Source organism: Bombina bombina, chromosome 4 (genome assembly GCF_027579735.1).
Source record: "Bombina bombina isolate aBomBom1 chromosome 4, aBomBom1.pri, whole genome shotgun sequence".
NCBI lineage: Eukaryota > Metazoa > Chordata > Amphibia > Anura > Bombinatoridae > Bombina > Bombina bombina.
Genome location: NC_069502.1, coordinates 313,289,504 through 313,307,706, shown reverse-complemented (window position 1 = coordinate 313,307,706; position 18,203 = coordinate 313,289,504). Strand labels below are relative to the sequence as shown.

Below are 18,203 nucleotides of genomic sequence, written 5' to 3'. Positions count from 1 at the left end.
TGTTAGTATGTTGAGGTATTTATTACTGTTCTTGCATATATAGATGGTCTATTGCAGTTAGGTTTTGGTTGCAGTATGTTATACCTTTATGTTTGTAGTTCTCATGTTGCCCTCCACATATGCCGCATTGAATGTGCTACATTGTTGATATAGGTTGCTATGGTAACCGCCGGGACATGTGTGGTACGGCACTAGGAACTGCACAACATTATTACAGGTTATATTTCAATATTTTGTCTATTTTTTCTATTGCCCAGTTTTCTATTGCCCGATATTAGAATAGGATGTGTATTGCCTATGTTTATTTGCGCATTTGTTGTCTGAATATATTCATTTTATTTCAGTCCCTGTTACGTTGCCACGGCGGATGACGTCACTCGCAGGGGAGGCGCATCTAACGTGGAGAGCGTAGTTCATTGTTTGTTTGGTGGTGGATATAACACAGCGAGGTGGTAAGTTTACATAGCCTTGTAAGTCTGAGGACGGGTTCTTTGTAGCCCGAAAACGTTCACGTAAATAAAGGTGACATATGGATATAAGACCTTTGGAGTGCTGCTTGTTTTTGATGTATTAATATTTTGGCTCTAGCACCCAAGGCGCATATATGCAAGATCTGGAGTGCACTTTGCTGGACATTTATATATATATATATATATATATATATATATATATATATATATATATATATATATATATATACACACACATATATATATATATATATATATATATATATATATATATATATATATATATATATATATATATATATATATATATATATATATATATATATATATATATATATAAAAAATGTGTTTTTCTAATCTTTTAGTTTACAATATTATATAAAACCAATACACCAAAAAATACCTAGCTCCTAGATTTTTGACATATTTGTCAAGTACTGCCTTAGACTACTGCTGTAACTGACACATCTCTTTGCTTCCTATACATAATATCAGACATTTGTGAGGCAGGCTTTTAATAATGAAGGACTGCGTAATGTCTACATAACACACTGTTAGTCAGCGTCCGTTAAGGTGGAGTTCCTTCTTCTACTGCAAATATGCCCACGTAGTGTGCCTAAACGTGACAGCTGACGTTATTAGCCTATATCAGCACCTGTCAGGACTGTTCTTGTCCTCCGCTTTAGAGGGCTAACTGTTATGAGCCAAGTTTTCTCAGTCTGTTACGTCCTATTTGGTGCAGTAATCACTGTTAGCTTGTGGTGGATAGGTTTAACACAATCAACGCGTTTCTCCCCTCACTTGGGGCATTTTCAAGATGTATTTCCTGTTCATGCAGCGCTTCTTATATACCCCTTTTTCTTTTCATTGGCCATCATTTTTGTGGGTGTGCTATTTGTTTAAGGTGGTATACAACATCTCTCCATAGCATTATTTATAGTCCATGGAAAATAGCAGCCTATATGGTTATAAATAGATAGATAGACGCATACATAACCCCTTAAGAGGTAATCTAAACCATATTTGTATCTATATATAATCTCCAATAGTTTTTGGTCACAGTTGTGGGTCATGCAATTGTTAATAAGATATACCTCATTCATACATATATTAATTCAGCTTCTTTTTTAAGTAGCTTAGTCTCAAAATTTCCTCCCCTCCATTCTGGTCTTACTTTAACTATACCCCAAAAGGATAAATCCTTTTAATCTATTCTTGTGAATTTCCCTAAAATGCCTGTATAGATGTGTGTCCATATTGCCTTTTTTGATTATACATAGATGTTTTCTTATTCTGTATAAGTAGATGATCCCTTTATCTGTACATCTAATCGTATCTAATATATAAAAGATGCGATTAGATGTACAGATAAAGGGATCATCTACTTAATACAGTGTAGCTGTAAAAAACAATATTTAGGAGAGACTTCAAGGACACTACGAGAGAGAATGCAAGAATTATAGACAGAAATATAATAGGCCGAGTTAAACAAGGCTCTCAGCCAGAGCACTTAGCTCTCAAGTTCAGAACTATTATGGCACAATTTGGATACTATGATGCTTGGAGATCATTCCACCCCAAAGATAGAGACTACACCCACTACTCCCATCCACACAAAACATACTCTAGACTGGACAACATGCCTAGCCAACGCTTTAGACTTAATCAGATCTTGCTCTGCCCTTGGTCAGACCATGTCCAAGTACCTGTGGACATACATTTCCCTGATGTAAACAGACCCAAAGCGACCTGGCGCTTGCCACACAATATTCGCTCTGACATCCCCTTCCGGGAAGAGCTGAGAAAAGACATCACCCAACAAATACAGATAAATGACAACTCACTCACCAGAGATGACACCCTTTGGGGGGCCATTAAGACTGAGGTCAGGGGCTACTTCATTCGCAAACAGGCCTCACCCTGGTTCAAGTCCACTGCAAACTCAGAACCCTTGAGTTTTTAAACCGTTCTACCCCTACCCCACATGCCATGGCCCAAATCACTGACCTCAAAAACCACATTTGCCAACTAGACCTACTTAGGACACAAAATAACCTTTTCAAAATTAAACAAATTTTTTACTACAAAAAGTAACAAGGCCAATACCTTACTAGCCAATAAGCCACGCCATCGTTCCAACATTACCCAAATTCCCCAGCTCAGACACGCAGGCGAAACCTTCAGGCTCCCCTCACAAATTGGCAAAAGCTTTGCTGCATATTATTCAAATCTGTATAACATCGAACTATCCGAACTCCTAAACATGGCTCCCCCACATACACAATTCACACATTCTTGAACTCCCTAAATCTTCCAACACTCTTAAAGGGACAGTCAAGTCCCAAAAAAACGTTCATGATTTAATAGGGCATGTCATTTTAAACAACTTCCCAATTTAATTTTATCACCAACTTTGCTTTGTTCTCTTAGTATTCTTAATTGAAAGCTAAAACTAGGAGGTTCATATGCTAATTTCTTAGACCTTGAAGACTGCCTCTAATCTGAATGCATTTTGACCACTAGAGGGCATTAGTTCATGCGTTTCATATAGATAACATTGAGCTCATGCACGTGAAGTGACCTAGGAGTGAGCACTGATTGGCTAAAATGCAAGTCTGTCAAAAGAACTGAAATAAGGGGGCAGTCAGCAGAAGCTTAGATACAAGGTAATTACAGAAGTAAAATGTGTATTATTATAACTGTGTTGGTTATGCAAAACTGGGGAATGGGTAATAAAGGGATTATCTTTCTTTTTAAACAACAAAAATTCTGGCGTTGACTGTGTGATGGTAATTAATAACAGAATATTAAACCAAAGGGGTTGTCCACTTTTTAAAATTATTTTATTGGAAGACAAATATAGGTATGAATATTAACAATTATCTATAAGCTACAAAATATAAAACAAGTCTCAAGAAATACCAAGAGCTACAAACATACAGTCCAAATTATACAGGGCAACTGTATCTTAAACCCAGATTAAGCAATATTAAAGGGACATTATACACTCATTTTTTTCTTTGCATAAATGTTTTGCAGATGATCTATTTATATAGCCCATAAAGTTGTTTTTTTAAATAAATGTATAGTTTTGCTTATTTTTAAATAACATTGCTCTGATTTTCAGACTCCTAACCAAGCCCAAAAGTTTTATGTGAATACCGTCAGCTACCTTCTCCAGCTTGCTCCTGTTTGTGTAAAGGGTCTTTTCATATGCAAAAGAAGGGGGAGGGGGGAGTGTCTTATTTGTCACTTGCAGTGGGCTTTCCAGCTACCTTTTCATCAGAGCCAAACTGACAGCTTCTAAGTAAGTTTTTAAACAGTTTTATACTGGATTTTTATATCAGTATCTGTGCATCTTATTCTTTATAGTAGTGTCTATTACATGCAGTTATATGAAAATGAGTGTATACTGTCCCTTTAACTAAACATAGTGAACAAGATAATTTATCCCAAAGTAAATGCATAAGAATGCTAATATACTCAGCCAGTTCAGTCCTCCAATGCTCGCTCTCTCTCTCTCTCATCAGTTGCTTCCAGGAGGTGAGGAAGATAAAAAAGAATGTGTATAGTAACTGTTGGCTCCCATTGTATACTTAATTCACTTAAAGGGACATTAAACACTAAATACATGCTAGATAGAATGATGCATTCAAAGAAAAGATTAGTCCATGACTAACATGTAGATGTATTTTTTAAAGTTTCATTAGTTGTTTAAAAAGTGACAAAATAAGTGTAAAGTTTTAGTGTCTATAAAACACTGGGAGCTGCCATGTTGTAACTTGTGTTACCTTCTCTGCTGTGGCCAATTAGGGACAGTTATACATAGGTCATTAGAGTGTGCAGCCAATGGTTGTGCTGGATTTAACAGTGTTCTGCACTTCCATTTCTAACAGGAACTGAAAAGCTCACAATTTCAGAATGGAATTACAGACAAAGAGGACAAAATAAATAATGAAAAGTATATTGCAGAGCTGTTTTATTATATACAATTTATAATTTTATCTTACCATCTCAAATTGTTTTTAATGTCCCTTTAAAGGTGTGTCCTACCATACACCAATCAAAGGCTACATGGGAGTGTCAATCCACTCATCAACTCAGACCAGGAAGGTTTTGTCCCACACTGAGCGGGCCCTGACAAAACCAGATGCCTCCTCAACATCCTATGTGAATCCACAGTTTAAACAAACCCTTGTCAGTTATTTCTTTAGATGCAGAGAAGGCCTTTAATCGTGTCAGATAGGACTACCTGTGGAAAGTCCTTGAAGTCTTTAAATTCCCATCCTAGACCCTCCTAGCCATACGAGCCCTCTACACTACATCCACAGCAAACATTTAGGGAAAAGGCTTCCACTCTCCCACCTTTTCTGGTATCCTGAAAATGTCTTTTCTACCTAAAATCACCAATCTTTTTCGCTGCCTCCCTCTTAAGAGTCTCTAAGCACCTCGTACTGCGGTTTCGAAGCTAATTCACCAAATATATCTGGCAGGGCAAAACACTTAGAAGCACAATTAAACCATGCAAGGCCAATTCCTCACACTTGAACAATTAGAAAAACCCTCAAACATACCACCCTATCTATATTATAAATTTAAGAGAATTAAAAATCTTTTTTACTAGCTAGGGCTTTAAACCCACATCATCCCGCCCTCTAACCCTATGGGAGACCATGAGGCACCACGGAAACCGACTACTTAAACCTCTGTCCACACATTGCAACTTAATAGACGAGAAAAACACGCCAGAGCTTACACCCCATCTGCATCACTTGGAGACCCAGCTAAACATCTCCATCTCTTCTCAAACTTGTCAATGCACTCTCACTCTTGCCAAAAAAAGCAATACACTATCATGTCTTTTGAGACTTATTACAAGCTCACATCGCATTGGTATTATGTCCCCACGCGTCTTGCTAAAATATATCAAGATACCTCCCCATGTGCTGGCGCAACTGTGGCCAGGAAGGAGACTTGTTATCTGGTGGGATTGCCCCAAGATTAGACCCCTATGGAACACAAGCTCTCTCATTCTTTCCAAAATGAGGATTCATCTACCAAAAACACCTGCCCTAGTCCTTCTGCATAAAGGCACGCATAATCTGCCCAAACACCATAGCTATCTCTGCATATAATTATTCTCTACAGTTAAATCTAATATTGCCAAAACCTGGAAAAAAAAGATCTACCCCCAAAGTGTCTGTAATCCTAAGTACAATGGCCTACATATATCCAATGGAAAAAGATATCTTCCACTCCCTAAATAGATCCAACTTATTTGAATTAGTTTGGGCTGACTGGAAGGATAAACTTAATACCTTATGGCAACCTAATGCAACCACAACTGACTAGACATACCCAACAAATTACGCTTTTAATCCAATTATACATTGACACCCTTTTCATAATCAACAGCAAACTTTGCTCACTTTATTTTTGAAAAACGGAATACGGCATCAAACTATCCCAAATAGTGTTAAAGGGATTTTTATTTCAAGGACTTGGCCAACAGTTGCAGCTTTTTTTTTTTTTTTATAAGGAAGACATCCCTGTGAACTGCTTTGACTTACTGTATGTTTACACCTATAAGTTCATATTGTGTATTTACATTTTAATATGTACAGTTGACTTTCTAGCTGTGCCCTTTGAGGTTTTCAATTTAACAGAGGGTCATTAGATAATGGTAAATGCCCCCAAGTCATTTCACATAGTTTGAAAGTACTTTTAACTAAAAGCATATCGATGTGATTATGTCACAAAGATAGTATATAGTTTGTAAAAAACCCTTTATATGTGGCTCCGTTTCCTACTTCAATGCTGCCTCTGTTTTAGAATGTCTTATTCTTCCATTTGACAGGCAGCTGTTGCATCCAATAGGAGCTGCACCATACGCCGTATGTAAGCTACTGCCAGTGTGCTCCCGTGCTGGTAACTTGGCCAGAAGAAATTCTGAGACAGAGGCAGCATTGAAGCAGGCAACGAAGCCACAGAAAAAAAAAGATAAATTGCGTTTGTGACATAAATGATCACATTGATGTGTTTATAATTAAAAGTACTTTCAAACTATGTAAAATGACTTGGGTGAATTTACCATTACTTTAACTGCAACGGGCTCCAATTCGCTTGAGTATGTATTATACTATGTATTTATGTGTTTTTGTGTCTATAAATACATATATACATCTTTAGACATGTATGTATCTCATTGTTAAAGCCCTTTACTGCCTTTTTTGTGTGCAATATTTTTTATTTTTAAATAACTTTTTATACATGGAGGTATATTTAACAAATGTCTGTCGGACCTAATCCGACAGTGCGGATCAGGTCCGACAGACATCGATGAATGCGGAGAGCAATACGCTCTCCGTATTCAGCATTGCACCAGCAGTTCTTGTGAGCTGCTGGTGCAACGCCGCCCCCTGCAGACTCGCGGCCAATCAGCCACCAGCAGGGGGTGTCAATCAACCCGATCGTACTCTTATCGGGATGAATTCCACCGATTCCTGTCCGCCTCATCAGAGCAGGCGGACAGGGTTATGGAGCAGCGGTCTGTGTGACCGCTGCTTCATAACTGTTTGTGGCGAGTCTGTAGGCTCGCCAGAAACATGGGCCCATTCGGAGCTTGATAGATAGGCCCCATGGTGTAAACTCATCGCTAGGGCGCAAACCTTTATGATCCACTCCAAAGTTTACAAAGACACTTATTTTTTTAATATATTTACCTTTGTGTTATGGTAAACGTAACACAGATCCTCCTGCTTTCTTTAGTATATGAATGACGAATCCCCCACGAACTGGACGCCAAAAGGAGGCAAGCAACGATTGGAGGAAATGATCTGCTAAAGAAAGCAGGAGATGCGGGCGGAGGATCAGCGTTATGTTTACCATAACGCAAAAGGAAAGTATTTTAAAAAATAAAGCGTCTTTGTAAACGTAAATGAATTAAAGTGCCTCTGTTTTTAAGATTATTTTTTGATCCTATGCTTTAATTCATTAAAGTTTACAATCACTTCAAATCAGTTGATGTTAAATTATGCAATTTAGTTGTGCTTTGGATAGCTTAAGTATCATTTATAGATTAAAAAAAAAAAAAAAAAAATTTACAATATTGCAAAAGTATTACACTGCCCCAACAGCTGCTTCGTAATGCCACCAGCTTGGCAACATTTCTATGGAGAACACGGACATGTATTGTTTTTACTTTTGATATCAGGATTGTTCTAGCTGCAGTTGCCTGTCTCTAAAGTAATTGTAATAATATAATTTATATCCGTCTTCTCTTGAGAAACTGACTCAAAAAGGATTTATATACTCCCGAAAAGAATATATTTCACAGTGGCTTTAGGCAATATTCCTATTTATTACTGCCTGAAACACCTGCCACACCTGGCAGTGTTCATGTTTGTATGCAATTGTTTCTATAATCAAATCAGCTTCCTTCTCTTTGGTACCAAATATTCCCAATTAAAGGGGATACTGAACCCACATTTTTTTTTTATTTCGTGATTCAGATAGAGCATGCAATTTTAAGCAACTTTCTAATTTTCTCCTATTATCAATTTTTCTTCGTTCTCTTGGTATCTTTATTTGAAAAAGCAGGAATGTAAGCTTACTAGCCGGCCTATTTTTGGTTAAGCACCCTGGATAGCGCTGGCTGATTGGTGGGCCGTCTCATAAGCTTAGAATCCTGCTTGTTCAAATAAGATACCTAGAGAACAAAGAAAATTGATAATAGGAATAAATTAGAAAGATGCTTAAAAAAAAAATTGCATGCTCCATTCGAATCATGAAAGAAAAAAAAAATGGGTTTAGCATCCCTTTAAATTAAATGACCTGTAAAGAGATTAGAATAAAATTTTCAATGTAAAAGATAGTTTAAGAAATGTAATTGCAGGTATCGACAAAAACAGATGGTATTACATTGCTAGGACCCAACCAGAACATTAAAAATATCCACACGCTGTACTCGTTTTGAACCTTTATTAACAAAGTGCCTTTGACTGTAACTGCACCATAATACAGATTAAACCATAGTAGGGATACAATCCTTTTGGTTTTACTGACAGTTACTAGCTATAGACCTAGAAAACACCAGCCCGCTGCACCACAAGGAAAGGAAATCACTGCTGTAGGTCACTTCCTTCATATCATATACACCTGGGGGAAGCTGGGGGCTTTCTCTCCACATTTTAGGTGGTTAAGATCACATAACATTTTAGAATTGCAAAGTTTGTTGAATTCTATTTCAGGGCTTTTATACTATTTAACAGTGGGTATTCCATTATGGAGGTATCTATAACCATTTAAAGGGTCATAATAAAAATTAAAAAGAACGTTTGTGGCTCAGATAAACCATAACATTTTAATAGGCTTTACCATCCCCTCCCACTCCCAACAATGCACTACTGGGAGCTAGCTGGTGATTGTTAGCTACACAAATATGACTCTTCTAATTGGCTCACCAGATGCGTTCAGCTAGGTCCCTAGCGCACTGCTGCTTAGAAGCGGACATTTACCTATATGTTTATCCTACTTGCTTTACTTTTATGCAAGCAACAGCACAATAATAAAATGCCCTAACACAATAGAGCATTTTCTTTTTGTATATTTATATTCACTTAAGTTCTATCTGCAATATAAGGTAATACAAATAATCCATCAGTGAAACATCATTACCGTCCTTCATTACTTTTACAAACAGCTAGCATGAATGCCAGACTTCCTTCTTCTCAAACAATGCTTTCGCTGTACTCAGTTAAAACACCTCCCACCTCTCTGAGTTATGTTTCTGTCACATTGTTAAACTATCTCCCCCAAACACACAGCTATGCAAGAACAGTGCAATTTCCCAGAACTTCCCAAAAATATTCTTTAACATGTGATGTCCACATTAGGAATTAGAAAATGCATCATTTCCTATAACTCTAGATTGTGAGCTAATTGGGACAGGGCTCTTAAAGGACCAGTCAACACAGTAGATTTGCATAATCAACAAATGCAAGATAACAAGACAATGCAATAGCACTTAGTCTGAACTTCAAATGAGTAGTAGATTTTGTTTCTGACAATTTTAAAAGTTGTCTTTTTCCACGCCCCCGTACCATGTGACAGCCATCAGCCAATCACAAATGCATACATGTACCATGTGACAGCCATCAGCCATTCACAAATGCATACACACTTATTCTTGCACATGCTCAGTAGGAGCTGGTGACTCAAAAAGTTTAAATAAATAGACTGTGCACATTTAGTTAATGGAAGTAAATTGGAAAGTTGTTTAAAATGGCATGCTCTATCTGAATAATGAAAGTTTAAAGTGTCCCTTTAACTTCCTGTATTAATTTAATTTGTTTGATTCATGGTCAAAAAGAAAAATACATACACACGTGTTACCCCTACCAAGTGCTAAGGAATTAGGGCTCAAAATTACAAAATATTTCAAAAGCAAAATAAAATTTAAAAAAAAAAAATGATAGCTGTTTTCACGACTACTTAAACCACAGAAACATTTATAAGCCCAAAAATAATTGTATATCCTTTTGAAAGAAATCACTGTTTTGCAAAATATCTGCATACAAAATAAACATTTTAAAAACATTTAAGATTGTAATTTTGTTAGCAAAATGTACATTGTTTTGTAGCCCAAGAACACACCAGTTGAAAAGCTTTGAATATGTTTTGATCTTACCTTTCCTGCTGTGATTAATTAGGGGCAGACATAAATGATTTCCTGCATATAATAAGCAATCACTGAGCAATGTGTAAGATCATGGTTCTTAATGCTGCAAAATGTAGTGCAGCCTCTCCAGGGACAGTGGAAATGCTACAAGAAAAGCAGACAAAATGAATTATGAATGTGCATTAACGGTTATATGTTTTATAGGAAATGACATAGAATTTAAAGTCCCTATAATGAAAAAGGGACTTAAACATACTGAACTTATAATTGACATGGTGTGCCCTACTTATGCTATATGAATAATAGAGCAGATTTCAAGAGAGGAAGTAGCATGTAAAACTGTGTGCACACATCCGTCTCTGTTCTAGCACATGAAAACACCAAAACTAAAGGGCTTCTCACATCTTAAAGGGATATGAAACCCAAATACTTCTTCAGACAGAGCATGTAATAATAATAATAATAATAATAATAATAATAAGATTCCAATTTACTTCTATTTGTTGAAGAGATACTTAGGTAGGTGTCTGGAAAGCAACATGACAGGAAATATTGCTGACATCTAGTGCTCTTGCAAATGGATATCATTCTTGCAAAACTGCTGCCATATAGTGCTCAATGCACATGCACTCTCCTGAGCTTAAAAGGACATGAAACCCAAAATATTTATTTCATGTTTCAGACAGAGCATACAATTTTAAACAACTTTCCAATTTACTTATATAATCTAATTTGCTTTGTTCTCTTGTTTAAAATTGTACACTGTACAAACTGGGTTTCATGTCCCTTTAAGTCCCTGCTTTTCAACAAAAGATACCAAGAGAACTAAGATAATTTTATAATAGAATTATAAGAGTTCTGAAAAATCTAAATTGAATGTTCTATACGAATCATGAACAAAAACTAATTGTGGGTATCATATCCCTTTAAACACTGTACACCTTGTAGATAAGGAACTTAGATAACGAAGATAATACAAAGTGAAAAGTTACAAACTGGAGAGAAGTACAAAAAAGCAACTATTTTTTACATAATAATAATAATAATAATAATAATAATAATAATAATAATAAAAACGAACAAAAATAATAATGAAAACAACAGCAACAAACCCTAGAAAGAAGCATTTTTCTTTTTAAAGTTAAAGGGACGGTCTAGTGAACAGTAAGTTAAGGACACATAGCCCAAACATGCTATTTTAAGAAACTTTGCAATGCACAAACCATTAAGAGGCATACTTGATTTCCTACTTTTTTATTTTTAGAAACCTTGCAAATTAGCCTTCTCTACATGCCTTGGTGCTGAACTCAAAGAATATGCAGTTACTTATAACCATGTGGGCACTGTGACCTGCTTCGCTGTCAACCAAGTGCATGCACAGTGCCTATGCACCATTCAGCAGCTAGTTATTCTTTTAGGGCTTCACCCATGTGCACAAGTTGGCGTTATCAAAGTTTTAAAAGGAATTATATGTAAAGAAAAAAAAAGCAAAACTACAAACTATACTGTTCCCTAGAATGTCACTTTAATTTATGATCCAAACACATGCTAAATGGTGTGTTTTACAGTAGCACATGCTTTCTAGTTGTCAGGGTAAAACATCACTCACTATGTTCCTTTAAACAGTGTCTCAACTCTGGTCCTCAAGTCAATTGCTTGCCTGGAAATCTGGTTTTGGCACCTAGGACATAAATATATTTTACCCTTTAAGATGCAAGACAGAAAGGAGGTTGTAGTCTATATGCAAATCTTTAGATACTGTTGAGTAGATTTTTATGTTAGGTTATTTTCCCCCCACAGCAAGCAGTACCAATTGCACCGAATCAAGTTAAAACTAATCACTAACATTTTCTGCATCATATATAGCAGGGCTCGACAAACCCAGGTGCGAGGGAGCCACTGGTGCCCTGATTTAGAGTCCACAAGACACCCATGGATGCCCTCACTAGGTCTAACAAATATGTCAAGCACTGAAATATAGTATAAAACAGATGTGTAGTTTGAGGAAGTCCTAATTTGGCACGCAAGTATCAAAACTATTCATTCACTATGTGCACAAACAACTAACTTACAGTTAGAAGCCAACTCATTAAAGCCTTCCTCTAGTCATGTGTGCTGTGTTCAAATCTAGCTTTCACTGGATTCCAGTGCTAATGTGTTTGCACATGTGCAGCAACTCTCCTCAAATACCTGCAGTAAAACCTAGGTACCAAAACTGTGCTAAGAGGGAGGTGCATAAAATGTATATAGTGTTTAATGTTCCATTCAAATCTGTGCACACCAGAAATACAGTAATTAAAGGGACAGTCAACACCAGAATGTTTGTTGTTTAAAAAGAAAGATAATCCCTTTATTACCTATTCCCCAGTTTTGTATAACCAACAGTTATAATAATACACGTTTTACCTCTGTAATTATCTTGTATCTATGCCTCTGCTGACTGCCCCCCGATCTCAGTTCTTTTGACAGACTTGTATTTTAGCCAATCAGTGCTCACTCCTAGGTAACTTCACGTGCGTGAGCTCAATGTTATCTATATGGCACACATGAACTAATGCCTTCTAGTGGTGAAAAACTGTCAGAATGCATTCAGGATTAGTGGTGGCCTTCAAGGTCTAAGAAATTAGCATATGAGCCTCCTAGGTTTAGCTTTCAACTAATAATACCAAGAAAACAAAGCAAAATTGGTGATAAAAGTAAATGGGAAAGTTGTTTAAAATGACATGCCCTATTTGAATCATGAAAGTTTATTTTGGACTTGACTGTCCCTTTAAATGCCAGAATGAGAAAATAAGTCTAGAGAAAGTCAAATCCCCCTGTAAGAGTTTAAACAACTATATTTTACTTTATTTTCAGTTCCTCCACAAAACCCATGCAGAGCCCGAATTGGAAGCTACATGTCCAGAAAGCACTAAAGTGATTATGACCTATAAAGTATACACAGTTCTGATAGGAATTAAAAGGCACTAGCTCAACTGCAATGTGTTGATTAACTGGAGAATAAAGTATTTTTTAAAGTTTTATAATATATCGCAGAAGATGAAAATTGCATTGCAATTTAGCTGCAGAGGAAAAAAAAAAAAGAAAAAAAGTTTTGTTGAGTTTTTAAAATGTCTTGAATAAATTTGTTTACTTTCCTCTTGGTCTAACATCACATAATTAAAACATACTAGCGCTGCGGAATCTGTTGGCGCTCTACAAATAACCGATAATAATGTAATAAAAAGTGCATTGCTCACAAGAACGTCTTACAGGAAAGGCTAGGGGGCAGGATTTTAAAAAATCCCTGACAGTCAATCAATGTGCTTCCGCCTTACAGTGCTGCTCTGTATTTGACTGTTCTCTTCAAACAGTGCTTCAATCTGGCTGCACTGTGTTAAGAAAAACTTACACCGTGCAGCCAGAGCACACCACTGCTTGAAGAGAACAGCCTGATGTGGAGAACTGCTGCTAAGTTAAAGCGCTAACAATTTCTGCATGTTCCTAGCATTCATATAATCTTTAGTAGAGATAGATATAACTTTGTGTTAAAACCTGCAGATTGGTTAAAGGGCCACTGTAAGTAAATATTTTCTATGCCTGTTACTAACTAACTACCCCAAATACGCTTTTTATCAATAGCATTTCATTAACATATCTCTACCGTATATCAGAAATCTTGTCTGCAAATTTAATTGTTTTCCAAACCCACTCCGTGGGTATCCTTTGCTCTGTACCAATCCGTTTACAATACCTAGGTTTCAAAATGGCGCTTTAAACACAAAGTTATTGTGAACACACAGTGCTGAAAATAGTGGGCAGGATAACGTGACATCATCGGCGAATAAAAGATATAACTTTTAGAACGTTATGAAACTTCGTTTTGGAGAAAATATAGGTCAGTAGGTTTTAATTAATGTTTATTAACTTTAATATGTTAGTTGTTTAGCTTAAAAATTATAACAGAAAGTGATCCTTTAACAAATAGCTTGCCACCTCCAAAACAGCTATGCACTACTAGCTAACTGACAAATATGGTGAGCCAATGACAAGAGGTATATGTCCCTAGTCACCAATCAAGCTCCCAACAGTGCATTGATACGCTTAGCCTACCTAGGTATGCTGTTCAAATACTACTAAAAAACAAAAGTAAGTTTGATAACAGAAATGCATTGAAAAGCCTCTTAAAAACGGCATGCTCTAAATACCATAGAAGTTTAAATGGACATGAAACACAAACTTTCTTTCATAATTCAGATAGAACATATTTTTAAACAACTTCACAATGTACTTCATTCTCTTTGAATCATTTGTTGAAAGAGCAGCAATGCCCTACTGGGAGCTAGCTGAATACATTGGTAAGTCAATAACAAGAGGCATATATGTGCTGCCACCAATCAGTAGCAAGCTTTTAGCTCCTGAGCCAACCTAGGTATGATTTTCAACCAAGGATACAAAGGGAACTAAGCAAATTAGATTTAAAAAAAAAAGGAAATTTGCTTAAAATGGTATGCTTCTAAAGGAAAATTTTTGGGTTTCATGCCCCTTTAAAATTTGACTTTTATGTCACTTTAAAGGCACTCACAACTGCCGACCAGTCAACACAGTAGATTTGTATAAACAAATGCAAGATAAGATAATGCAATAGAACTTAGTCTGAACTTCAAATGAATAGATTTTTTTTTCTGACAATTTTAAAGCCGTTATGCCGTTCTATTCCGTCATAATTAGACTGGGCTTTAAAGCCGTTATGAATAGAACGTCATAGCTAACGGCTGTCCTGAAGCCTTCTGTGCTGTCAGGACTTGATTGCGGTCTTGGGGGCGTTCCTAGGGTTGTAGGGACTCCCCTCAGATGCGATCAATAATTGAAATCTTGCGATCGTGTGCACGATCGCGTGGTTTCAATTTGTCTACATCGGAACAATTGTTCCGATGTAGGCACTTTAACCCTGACACGAAAGGGTTAAAAGTTATGTCTATTTCCACTCCCCCTGTACCATGTGACAGCCATCAGCCAATCACAAATGCATACACGTACCATGTGACAGCCAATCACAAATGCATATACGCTTATTCTTGCTCATGCTCAGTAGGAGCTGGTGACTCAAAAAGTTTAAATATAAAAAGACCACTTTTTTAATGGAAGCAAATTGGAAAGTTGTTTAAAATTGCTGCTCTGTCTGAATAATGAAAGTTTAATTTTGACTTGAGTGTCCCTTTAAGCAAAGTATAACAAGAGAATTAAGCAAATTTGAGAATAGAAGTAAAATGAAAAGTTGTTTAAAATTGTATGTTCTTCCCAAATCATGAAATTTTTTGGGGGGTTTCTTGTCCCTTTAAAGAAAAAGTAAATTTAAAGAATTTGCATTAATGTTATCGATTACCGTGTATGAGATAACTATAGTCAATAAGTTTTTTTTTTTATATAACTATTATTATTTTTAAGTTATTTATAACAGAAATCGCCTACCAGATTCCGTTGTCACTCCTCCCACCCGACCATTTCCGTATTTCTGTACATTACACATAAGATCGGTCCCACCTGCTCTTACGTGTACATTTGTGCGCATTCTCGCCTGTCTACGGATATTGCGCATGCACATAACTCGTTAGTCTCCGTATTTCACGCATGCGCATAATACATTGCATCCTGGATACATATTGTAAGAATGCGCATGCGTTTTACATGGATGCGCATATGATGAGGGTAATTTGTTCTGTTGCAACGCCAGTGGGGGACCAATTGAAAAGGTCTCAATGCTAATCATCATCAGAAAACAAAACAAAAAAATCACAGGCAGAGTTACAGCGATAGGAACGCTCGTTTTGAAAGGTACAAAAAAAATTATGATGTCGATAGCTTTCACAAAAATAATGAATGAAACTCATACTTAATGTATTATTACTTGCAAATGCTGCCTGGCTGTGTGTCAAAGTTTACTTTTCCTTTAAACTTAAAATGCAATCATGCGTAAAATGTTTAGATATGCATAGTGAAAACAAAAACTGTGTAATGTGTGTGTATGTAAAACGTAATTTGAATGCTTTGCGCAAAATGTAAGAAATTCAGCAAATTGTGACTTTTCCACTGCACTCTGGGAGTGACTTTAGCAGGATCCAGAACCCTGAACCATTCTATACATTGATTGCTTGATCACTCATTAATAGCTCTTCCTAATGGGTGACAGACCTTTTGATGGGTAGAATCCAAACTGAACACAAAAAAGAACAGAATCTGCAACCAAAACAATATATAGCCTGCTACATCATGGTGTATAGGCCTAGAAATGCTGCACTGCCTGACCAATGTTTTGAAGGGATTGATATGAGGTCCAGTTTATTTAGATTATGATGGATTGAACGGTTTTTAGTCTAGTTTTAAAACCAGTGTGCAGCTTTGAAAACATTTCTAATTGCATATAAAGCTGTTAAGTAAATATTGTCTTTAAAAAAAGCACACAAGGGCTCTAACAGGCATTATTAATAAATGTGTGTGTATATATATATTATTCTTTTTAGAATGCAATGTCATCTACCCTTAAGTTTAACACCTTGTCTGCCAGATACATGTCTGGAAACCACCGCAATGCGTTTCAACCACTTATTGCAAATAAGAAGTTAACCAAGCAATAGAGAGGGCTGGTCTGAAGTATTATTGATTTGAGTAAAGTGACATTGACAGCAATTGAGGAATGTGCAGGGAATCTGCTATCTGCAATATCATGTGAGTCCAAGATACTGATAATTAGAGGCCCAGAGACGACTAAACCGCACAGACCGGAACCAGTTACCTGCTGGCTAGAAAGCGGCTTCTCCCTCACGGGCTCGGTGGTGACACACTGTTTACAACCGACCCATAGCCGACCAATCGTCTCATTACCTGGATCCCGCACAGCTTAGGCAACAATAAGCATAAACGCGAGTGCTCCGCCCTCTGCCTGAGCTCATTGGCTGTCTAGTGACACTGGAAGATGCGGAATGGTCAGTTGAAGTGTTACTCATCTGCTCGCTGATCCCATTGCCTGCCCGGAGCACGGAATTATGCTGGTTGTTCATGTGACCAAGCAGCGTGTATCGAGGAGTGACTTCTGCTGAGCAAGGATAGATGGAGAGAGAGATAACAGAGTAGGCTGCAGGGGGTATTCTCAGCATATACAGGAATACAACCCTAGTGTGCACATTTCCTTCTTGTTTAAAGATTAATTTGGAGAAAGTTCAGTAAGAGAGCTAGCTTTTCACACTGACAGAGTGACACACTATTTGAGGTCTGTTCGTCAGATAACATCAGGAGTATGAAAATATGTAATTTGGAAACTCAGATTGTGCAAATCTCAAATAGCTTGATCACCCAAAAACATATTGCAATCTGCTTCAAGTTTACCCCTATAACGAGTACTCCCCCAACTCCTTATAAATAGTTAATCTTACAAAAAAATAGATTTCATAAAACATACTACATTTTAAAGTACATAATTGCTATATTTTCTAAAATTGGAAAATCCGAAAATATAAAATATATTTATTACAAGTACAATAATGTATTTTTTTTATCTGACAGGTTAGTTTTATTAGATGACGGCTGTCTTAAAGAGACAGTATACTCAAGAATTTTTATTGTTTAAAAAAATAATCTCTTTATTATTACCTATTCCCCAGTTTTGCATAACCAATACTTTTTACCTCTGTGATTACCTTGTATCTAAGCCTCTGCAGACTTTCCCCCTATTTCAGTTATTTTGACAGACTTGCATTTTAGGCAATCAGTGCTGACTCATAAATAACTCAACTGGAGTGAGCACAGTTATCTATATGGCAGACCTAAGATAGCACTGTCTAGCAGTGAAAAACTGTCAAAATGCACTGACATAAGAGGCGAACTTCAAGGGCCAAGAAATAAGCATATGCGCCTACCTAGGTTTAGCTTTCACCAAAAAATACCAAGAGAACAAAGCAAATTTGATGATAAAAGTACAATGAAAAGTTATTTAAAATTGCATGTCCTATCTGAATCATGGAAGTTTAATTTTGACTAGACTGTCCCTTTAATGATTTTGCTTTGGATTCTGCTGTTCA

General features: G+C 36.6%; 1 protein-coding gene across 3 annotated transcripts in view; it reads right to left on the bottom strand.

Moving 5' to 3' along the window:
* Positions 1–17,070, bottom strand: part of RNF13 (ring finger protein 13) — a 691,540-nt gene extending 674,470 nt beyond the window's left edge. The window contains exons 1-3 of one of the 3 annotated variants that reach the window (XM_053710031.1): positions 16,922–17,047; positions 11,759–11,830; positions 10,159–10,293 (exon numbers count right to left, since the gene is read on the bottom strand). The gene's annotated coding sequence lies outside the window, so the exon portion shown is untranslated. Of the gene's footprint in view, positions 1–10,158; positions 10,294–11,758; positions 11,831–16,921 lie in introns of all 3 variants that reach the window. The other 2 variants (XM_053710030.1, XM_053710032.1) reach the window with 2 other exon arrangements.
* Positions 17,071–18,203: the final 1,133 nt, after the last annotated feature.